General features: G+C 49.7%; 1 long non-coding RNA gene across 1 annotated transcript; it reads right to left on the reverse strand.

Annotated features, from left to right (window-relative positions):
• Positions 1-709: 709 nt before the first annotated feature.
• On the reverse strand, positions 710-8843 carry LOC126027704 (uncharacterized). The gene is made up of 3 exons (XR_007502312.1): positions 8815-8843; positions 8103-8192; positions 710-791 (listed from the first exon to the last, which is right to left on the reverse strand). It is a non-coding gene; the product is annotated as an uncharacterized LOC126027704 (long non-coding RNA).
• Positions 8844-9128: the final 285 nt, after the last annotated feature.

Raw genomic sequence — 9128 nt, forward strand, 5'->3', positions numbered from 1 at the left:
CCTTAAATTACCAACCAGACCCCTCCCAGCTATGGGAGTGTCTCCCTCTCCAGGTGAGATATCCAGGAAGTTGGGAGGAGGGTAACAGGGGGGTACCACCTGGCTCTGTGCATAGTACTCAGGGAACTATATCTGATTTGGAGGCTCAAATGAAGGTCAAATCCATGCAAAAAAAAAAAAAAAAGCACTGTAACACCTGTTCTATTTCACTATCCCTAGTTTTTATTTAATTGTTTGGTTTTGTTTTGGAGCCACACCCAGCAGTGTTCAGGGCTTACTCTTGGCTTTGCACTTAGGGATCACTCCTAGAGCATTTAGGGAACCATACTGAATCTAGGTCAAATGAATGCAAGGCAAGTGTCCTACCCTCTATATTATCTCTTTAGTCCCTTGATCCGTTGGTTTGGAATTGTTTTAAAAAAAATGAGTGAAGGGGGAAGGAGAGATAGTTCAAAGTACTAGACCACAGACTCGCGTGCACCCCAGTACCATATGACCTCCTCAGTACCAGAGCAAGTATGACCACTGAACCATCAGACCAGCACTTCTAGGCTGAGAATCATGGGCAGTGCATCCTGTTTTTTAAATGGAGTTAATAAAACCGTATCTGAATACAGTTTATATTGGCTATGATTACATTTTAATAATCTATCTTTTAGATTTAACACAGGCCAGGTAACAATGAACAAATATAGACACATCATCCCTACCCCAGGGAGCTGATGCTTTAGACAATCTTCTGATCTATACCACAACACTGTTGTTCATCTTGAAGGAAGGTATGCAGAATCCTACAGAAATAGCAGGTTATTTCTTAAAATTTCTATTTATAGGATAGCTAATTTTGTACACCAACAAGTAGAAAAAATTACTCCCTCTTTTCTCGGGAATTGAAGAGAGAGAAAGAGAGAGTTCTCTTAGGGTCAGTTAACATGGCGAACTAAAGTCCTCACTGGTTAAACCCACAGAAATGTTGAGCCTAATGGCCCAGAGATTTCTGAATAATTGATACGGCTGCTTTCAGGTGGAGGTTGGGCTCTCCAGCTCATCATGGTTCTTTCCTGCTCCCAGGCTGTGTCAATCACCTCTGTGATGTCTCTCAACCCCATTTCCTTTTTGTGCAGACAGAGACTCTAGCTACTGTGTCTGGCGTCTCCAATCAAGGGTCCCTGGAGGTGCTGGGTGTCGAGGCCAGGCAGAGGTGAAACAGAATGCCAGAATTCAGTCTGGCTGCAGCCTCCTTTCATCTTCAGATCTTCTGGCTGAATAAGATCTGAGCCTTCCTTTCCTCCCCATTCTCTTCTAGAGTCTTCCCAAGTGATATCAATTCGGTTCTCAGTCTCCTGTAAGGACCATACCTGCCCCAATGAAACCATTTGCCATCTCGTGAACAACAAGCTTCAATGCATGCCCAATACCACATCTGGGCCCAAGCCCATGTTTAGGACCAGGACAAAAAATAGAAAGGACTTGAAAGCAACATCCTTCTCCAGCCCTAAAACTATGGCCATAGTTAAGGCAGGCTCAGTGAGCAAGAGCACCCTGGCAGCGAAGCCAGGCCCTTTCTCCATGGCTGCAGCCAATCTGGAGCTCACACCTGAGGCTGTGAGTGAACTCCAAACTAAGCCAGCATCTATGGTTCTACGAGCACCTGCATCTGTGGCTGGGAAAGAACTAGCTCTCGCCACTGTGGCTGGAGCTGAACTCTCACCTCTACTAGCCTCCCTGCATGTGTCCACAGCCAAACCAGTATCCAGAGCCACATCTAAACCCAAGACAGGGTCTGGGTCAGAAATTGTTCCTGGGATCCACCAGGGGCTACAGTTGCTGGCAGCAGTGGAACCAAGCTTAGATACTGGCACTGGGGCAGGACTACAGTTGGAAACTGTGTCTGGGTCCAAACTGAAGCTTGTGGCCAGACCAGGCACAGTGACTGTCTCTAACGAGGCGCAGAGAGCTGTCATGGGTGGTACTTGCTGGGCCTCGGGGCTGCCGTACATCTATACCTTTGATGGCTACTCATTCCCCGTGCTGGGGGGTTGTACCTACACCTTGAGCCATTGCCCTGAGCCCCTAGCTAGAGGCCTCCCTGCCTTCCACCTGTGGGCTGCCTGCTCTGGGGCGAGACAGCCTGTGCACTCGGTCACCATGCGCATCTTTGGCACCACCATCACCGCTGTCAAGCACGACTTTGGCTTTGTCCGGGTAAGACTTCAAATGAACAGACTCCTGGGACCCTCCCCCCCAACCACTTACCTATCTTTCTCCTTTCCTCACCAGCATCACCGTAGAAAGCAAGCAGCTAGGTAAGTCCCCAGTCCCATATCTAAAAGGTTTGGGATTAGGTGCCTTGTAAATTCAGGAACTACAAAATGGTCAAACCCCACCAGTGCCACCAATTATACAATGCTCCCAGTGGGAGTTGCGTAATCACATACATTAATATCTCTGCGGTGAAATATCTGAATATTCACACAAGTTGGGATAAATTAAGACTCCCAGCAGCCACACAGCCTTTGCTGCTGCCAATTGAGTTTTAGCATCAGGCACATCTTGCCATCTTCAAACCACTTTCACACTGGGGGCGCATAGAGGGCTGTGGGTGTCTAGCACCTCATCGTTCCAGTCAGGTGGGAATGTTAGCAGGTGAGAAGCCCTCAAAACAGTGCCCGCCTCCTCAATGTCTCAGGAGCGCTGTTTGCTCTGCCACACAGACACCAGGAGCTTCCAAAGTCTCTGAGCCTTAGAAGTACTCATGGACCCCCCCAAGGGAGGTCACTAGCATAGCCTAAATTTCTCCTCGGGGCAGGTTTAGGGAAATTGCTTAGATAGGAAGGTTGTGGGGACTAGGCCATATTGAGTTGGGGTTGTTAGAGGGGGTAGAATGGCTAGTGGTGGTGGATGTACTCAATCACCCCTCAATAGCACTCTGGAAAGACAATGGACTCTGGAGCCAGCAGGCTTGGGTTCAAAGAATTTGTTATCTCTATGATCTGAGACAAATGACTTAAGTTTCTGTTCCTGGTTTTGTTTTATTTTTTTAATTATCTTTATTTAAACACCATGACTACAACTATGATTGTAGTTGTATGATTACAGTCATATCAAGAACACCCCCCTTCATCAGTGCAAGATTCCCACCACCAGTTTCCCAGATCTCTCTCCTCCCCACCTCACCCACACCTGTACTCAAGACAGGCTTTCTATTTCCCTCATTCATTCACATTGTTAGGATAGTTTTCAGTGTAGTTATTTCTCTAACTGCACTCATCACTCTATGTGGGGAGCTTCATGTCATGAGCTGCACCTACATGGGTAGATGGGGGTAATAATGGTTGGGACTGAGGCACTAAAAGATTAGAAATGAGCTTTGTAGGGCCATATCAAGGTCACAATATAAGATGGATATTATGCATATATAAACTATATGCATACAATACTATCAATAGGAGACGAAGGAGAAAAAATGTCCAGTGACTGTCCCACCTGTTTTATTTTCTAATCTAAGAAATTAGGATGACAAAAAATTTGGATTTTTGGTTTGGGTTTTTGGCCACACCTGCTGGTGTTCAGGACTAACTCAGGAATCACTCTGGAAGGAGTTTGGCATCATATAGGATGCCAGGGAACAAATTCAGGTCAGCTGTGTGCAAGGCAAGCATCCTACCTGCTGTACTGTCTCTCTGGCCCCCAAATTTTAGGAGAAAAATACATGGAAAACTTTGAAAGTGTTTGATGCTCAAATTTAATTTCTATGCCCATGAGACATCATCCTCTCATACTCCCTCCCTGTTTTAGCTTTGTGTTTTGATTGTAGAGTCACAGTTGGCAGTGCTCAGGGATCACTCCTGGTGGGACTCTGAGGACCATATGGGATGCTGAGGATCAAACCTGGGTTGCCCATGTGCAAAGCAACTGTCTGCTGTACTATAAGTCCAGTCTCTCTTTCACAATTCTTTTTCTTACAAATAGAGAAAGTTGGGGCTACTCCTGTAGTGCTCACTACTTCTGGATCATTCCCATTGGTGGTTGGGAGAATCAAATATGGTGGTAGGGATCTAATTAGGGTGAGCTAAATTCAAGGCAAAGTGTCTGAAGCCCTTTAACATCTTCCTAGCCAACCCCCACTTCCATGCTCCTTAAGAGCTTACCCTGATGATGTAGTCAGGAGTCCCCCAAGTGCTTTTACTGTCCTAGCAGATCTTTCTCTGTATTTGCAGCAGCATAAAAATGCTTAGGACTCCAGAATTATTTATTTTTTTGTTTATTTTGTATTGTATATTTTGGCTGTATGTTTTATTTTGCATTGTATATGATCAGATCTTCTCTGTGCTCAGTGAATCATTCCTAGTGGGACTTGGGGGCTCATATGGGGAGGCAGAGATAGAATCAAAGTCAAGCACCTTATCCCCTGTACTATCTCTGGCACAGAATTAAACTTTTACCAACTCAGGCTAATCTCCTCAGGAACTGGCTGGCACTCCTGAAATTCCAGCCACAACTGAGGGAGTGTCGCCCTTGCTCAAGGCTTTGAGGACACAGCGAAATTCTTGCCCCACCAAATCCTTGCTTGTGGAGAGAGATAAGCAGAAACTAATCATCTAGTAGGGGAGGGAAAGAAAGCTAAGGAGACGAACACAGATGAGGGCGAGCAGGGTCCAGATATCTGCAAGTGCACTTCTTAATGGGAGGGCCTGGCAGAGAAGATGAAACAGAAGCCAAATCTTACGGGAGATAAAGAAGTGAGCCCTGTGGAGAGCTGAGAAAAGAGCATTTCAGGCCAAAGGAACAGTTAGTGCCAAACACGGAACCAGACAGGTCGGGTGGAGGAACCACAAGACAGAGGGGTTGAAGCAAGGGATGGCTGAGCAGCAAACACGAAGCTGGAATGAGGGTCCCCGTGCAGGGCCAGATGGGGCATGAGCCAAAACAGTGGTTGAATAGGATGCTAGTGCCTGTCATGTGAATGGCAGGTTGAGGGATTGGGAAGAAAGTCCTAAGAGACCCCCCCAAGAGGCAGTTTACAATAGTCCAGGCAGGAGATGCTAGACAACTGAACCCCCGGTTCAGTCCCACAAGTAATGACTTAGGCCTTCTCTGCTCAGAATCTTTCCTTGGCTCCTGCCTCACATACAACAAAAGCCAACTTTGCTGCAACAGTCCAAATGGTGAAGGAAGAGAAAAGGAGGCAGAGGGGCGTGGGTGGGCCCAATTAAAGGAAGCTAAGGATTGGGAGAAACAGGCAATCTCTTCCTTTTTTCTAGAAGGATGAAGTGGCGGGGCCAGAGCAATAGCACAGAGGTAGTGTTTGCCTTGCACGCAGCCAACTCGGGACAAACCCGGGTTCTATCCCTGGCATCCCATATGGCCCCCTGAGTCTACCATGAGCTATTTCTGAGCGCAGAGCCAGGAGTAACCCCTAAGCACCGCTGGGTGTGACCCAAACACAAAAACAAAAAAATAAAGTAAAAGAAGGAAGAAGTGGTGAGCCAGAGAGCTAGTACATGGATTAAGGCACTTGCCTTGCACACAGCCAACTTTAGTTCAAATCTCCAGAACCACATATGGTCTCTGAACAATGCTAGGGGTCATTCCTGAGCAGGGAGCCAAGAATAACTCTTGAGCACCTATAAGTGTGATCCCCTAAAACCAAAACCATAAAAGATGAGTGAATCAGAAAGACTATTTGGAGAGGAGTTGGTGTCACACCAGGTCGGGGATTTTGGAGCTATTCTGGCTCTGTGCTCTGGAGTGACCCCTGGCGGGGATCAAGGGACCACAGGCAGAGGTCCAGATGAAACCAGAGTCCACTGCTTTGCAAGACTTGGTACCCAAATTCTCCCATATGCTTTGCCCAAGCCTAGGAGGAGGCAGTGCTGGTTCTTACCTGATTGCTCTGAGGATTTCTGAGTCCTCCCGAGGAGACATCTGTGGGATGGAAATAACCCCAGGGTCGTGACTCAGAGTCACCACATCCCCCAGAGCCCTCACTCCCTCTGCATGCCAACATCCAACACCCTCACTTTCCACCCCTAACTCTCCCCCACTACTGAGGAGCGCCAGTTTTCCAGTGACGACGACACTTCGGTTCCCATTGCAGGTGAACCAGCAGCGGCTGGGGCTGCCGGTGACCCTGGGCAACGGGCAGCTGCGACTCTCCTTCCGCAACTGGGAACTCTGGGCCGAGGCCGGGCTGGAGCCAGAGCCACTGGCACTACGCCTGGTCTATGACTGGCAGCACGCTCTGTCTTTGCAAGTGGCTGCTGGCTACTATGGGAGAGTGGCTGGCCTCTGCGGCAACTTCGACGGGGACCCTTCCAATGACCGGGAGGGCCCTGATTCAAGGGCCTTCCTGAACACCTGGGGCCTGCAGCTGCCTAATGACCCTTGCAGCACTCTGTGGGCTGCTCCCTGCACAGTGCTGGCCATCCCACTGCAGACCCCAGAGCCCTGCAGAGTCCTGGCTGCTCTGAACGGGCCCTTTCGCCACTGCCACGCTGTGCTGCCGCCTGCACCCTTTGAGAGCAGCTGCAGAGCTTGGACCTGCCCCTTTCCCAACCATAGGCCTGCACTGTGCCAGGCCCTGCAGGTCTATGCACGCGCTTGCCAACGCCTGGGTGTGAGGATCGATTCCTGGAGATTCCAGGCTGGTTGTGGTGAGTCATCGTGAGCTTTTGGGGCTTGGGGTTGGGGCAAAAGATTGTGGGAGCCGAGTCTGGACAAAGGATTGTGGGATCTCGACTGTCTTACTTCCTGCTGGAGTCATCTTCAATTCCTGGCCATGTTCCATGGTTCCTCCACTCAGAAGGCCTTTGGGTCTTTTTTGTGTTTGGAATTGCTGAGACCCCAGAACCAGGCACCTAGGGTTTTTCTGGGGGTGAATTCTCCTCTGCCCAGGGACAGGGCTTCTAGGTTCTGTGCTGCAGTCCTGGGGTTGAATTCTGTAGGTCCTGGGGAACAGAGGTGCTCGTTTGTGAAAGCCAGACTCCCCTAAGTTTGGATGATGCTTTCTTTGGGGGGTTATTCCTGGCTCTGTGCAAAGGGCTCACTCCCTGAGGAGCTCAGGAAGTGCTGAGGTGCTGGAGATTGAAGTCTAGTCAGCCACTTCAAGCTCTCTACCTACTGTACTATCGCTCCCACCTATGGAACACAGAATTTGATGGATATGAATCCCCAAGTATTCCGGGCCAGAAATCTGTGCTCGAATTTTATATTCTGAAAAGGGGAGGGGACCTGGTTCCCAAGGCTAGATAGCACTTTCTGCATTGGAGGTAGCTGCATCTGAATAGTGGAAGTCCTCATTTTAGGAGGGATATCTGTCCCCTAGAACCTTGAGCAAGGGAACCAGAGCGATAGCACAGCAATAGCTCATTTGCCTTGCACACAGCCAACCCGGGACAAACCAGGGTTTCATCCCTGGCATCCCATATGGTCCCAAGCCTGCCAGGAATGATTTCTGAGTGCAGAGCCAAGAGTAACCTCTGAGATCCACCGAGTGTGATCCAGAAACCAAAAAATAAAAATAAAAGATCCCTAAGCAAGACCCCCTGAAAGCTGCGGGAGGGACCAAGTCACTAGGGGGTGGGAACACCCCTCCCAACCATTTTATTCCATTCCCAATGGAATCTCCTCTTCCATTATGCTCCCCAGCCATCGACTGCCCCGCAAACAGCCACTACGAGCCATGTGGATCTTCTTGCCCAGAGACTTGCATGGGTCCATCGGAAGCGACATGTCAGCTGCCCTGTGGGGAAACATGTGCCTGCGATGTGGGCTACGAGCGCAGAGGCACCGTGTGCATCCCACAGCACAGAGGCCCCGCAGTGGCCTGTGGCTGCACGTACCAGGGCCGCCCACTGGCTCCAGGCGAGGCGGTGTGGGAGGGTTTGGGCTGTTCAAGACGCCGCTGTCTCTGCCCCGCTGCTGGTGGGGCCCTGGTGTGCAGCGAGGCCGGCTGCAAGCCCGGAGAGCACTGTGTCCTGGCTGGTGGCCGGCTCACCTGCCTGCCCCGCAGTCTAGCCACATGCACCGTGGCTGGTGGAGGCCACTATGTTACCTTCGACGGGCGCCGCTTCCACTTCCCCAGAGACCCCTGCACATACCTGCTGAGCAGTCTCGACTCAGCCGCACCGCCTGAGCTCCCCGGTTTTCGTGTTCTGCAGAACGCAGGGCCAGAGGGAGCCCCAGGAAGCCTGGAAGTGCAAGTTCCAGGATCTCATCTGAGGCTCGACCCCAAGGAACCTGGTCGGGTGCTGGTGAGAAAATCCCAGGGATCCCCATCTCAGACCCAAGATACTCCTCTGAAAATTTTCCTTCTGGGGGTGGGGAAGAACACAAAGACTGAGGACAGGCTTTGCACATTCGGCGAACCTCATATAGAATCCTCATCCCTTCCTTAATCCCAGGGGCTATGACCCAGTGAATCCCAGGATAAACAGCCATCACAAGGCTTCCAGACTCCCCTGGGTTCCCCCTCACATACCTCAGGTGTTATAGCCTTATGGTACTAGATCCTAAATCTAAGACCCTTCTTCCTTTCATAAGCTCTTTTCTTGGAGGTTTGTGAGGAAGAAGTTTGGGAGTATACCTGGGGGAATAATAGAGACCCAGCAAGGATTCAACTGGGTTGGCTGTATGCACTGTTCTGCCTCTCTCACCCTTGGTCCATGCCCTAACTTCAAAGGCACCCAAATCTAACCCCAGAGTTACCACTTAAACTCAGTTCCCCAATGCAGACTCCCTAGCCCAGTTTCCCATGACACCTGGGAGAAGGGAGAGGTGTGAGTGCAGGGCAGCCCATATGTAGGCACTTACCAGAGGTCAACATAGTAGCTCAGTGTCCCCAGGAATATTTTCAGGGTCCAGTTGGTATTGCTAGTTTCCCAGCTAGAAAACCAGCCCAGAGAAGTGAAGACATTGGTCTGTTTCACACAGCTGCTAACTAGCGAGGTTGAGGTTTGAACCTGGGGGGTTTGGCTATAGGTTCTGTGAAGGTGCCACTGCAGCTTGGGGCTATGAGGATGCATAAATCATTCATCAGAGAGCAGTGTCAACAATATGTCCCAGTAGAGATTGTTAACTCTATGACTAAATTTGGTATAATTTTATTTATTATTATTAGTGTGAGA

This window comes from Suncus etruscus, chromosome 14 (genome assembly GCF_024139225.1).
Source record: "Suncus etruscus isolate mSunEtr1 chromosome 14, mSunEtr1.pri.cur, whole genome shotgun sequence".
Taxonomy (NCBI): Eukaryota; Metazoa; Chordata; class Mammalia; order Eulipotyphla; family Soricidae; genus Suncus; species Suncus etruscus.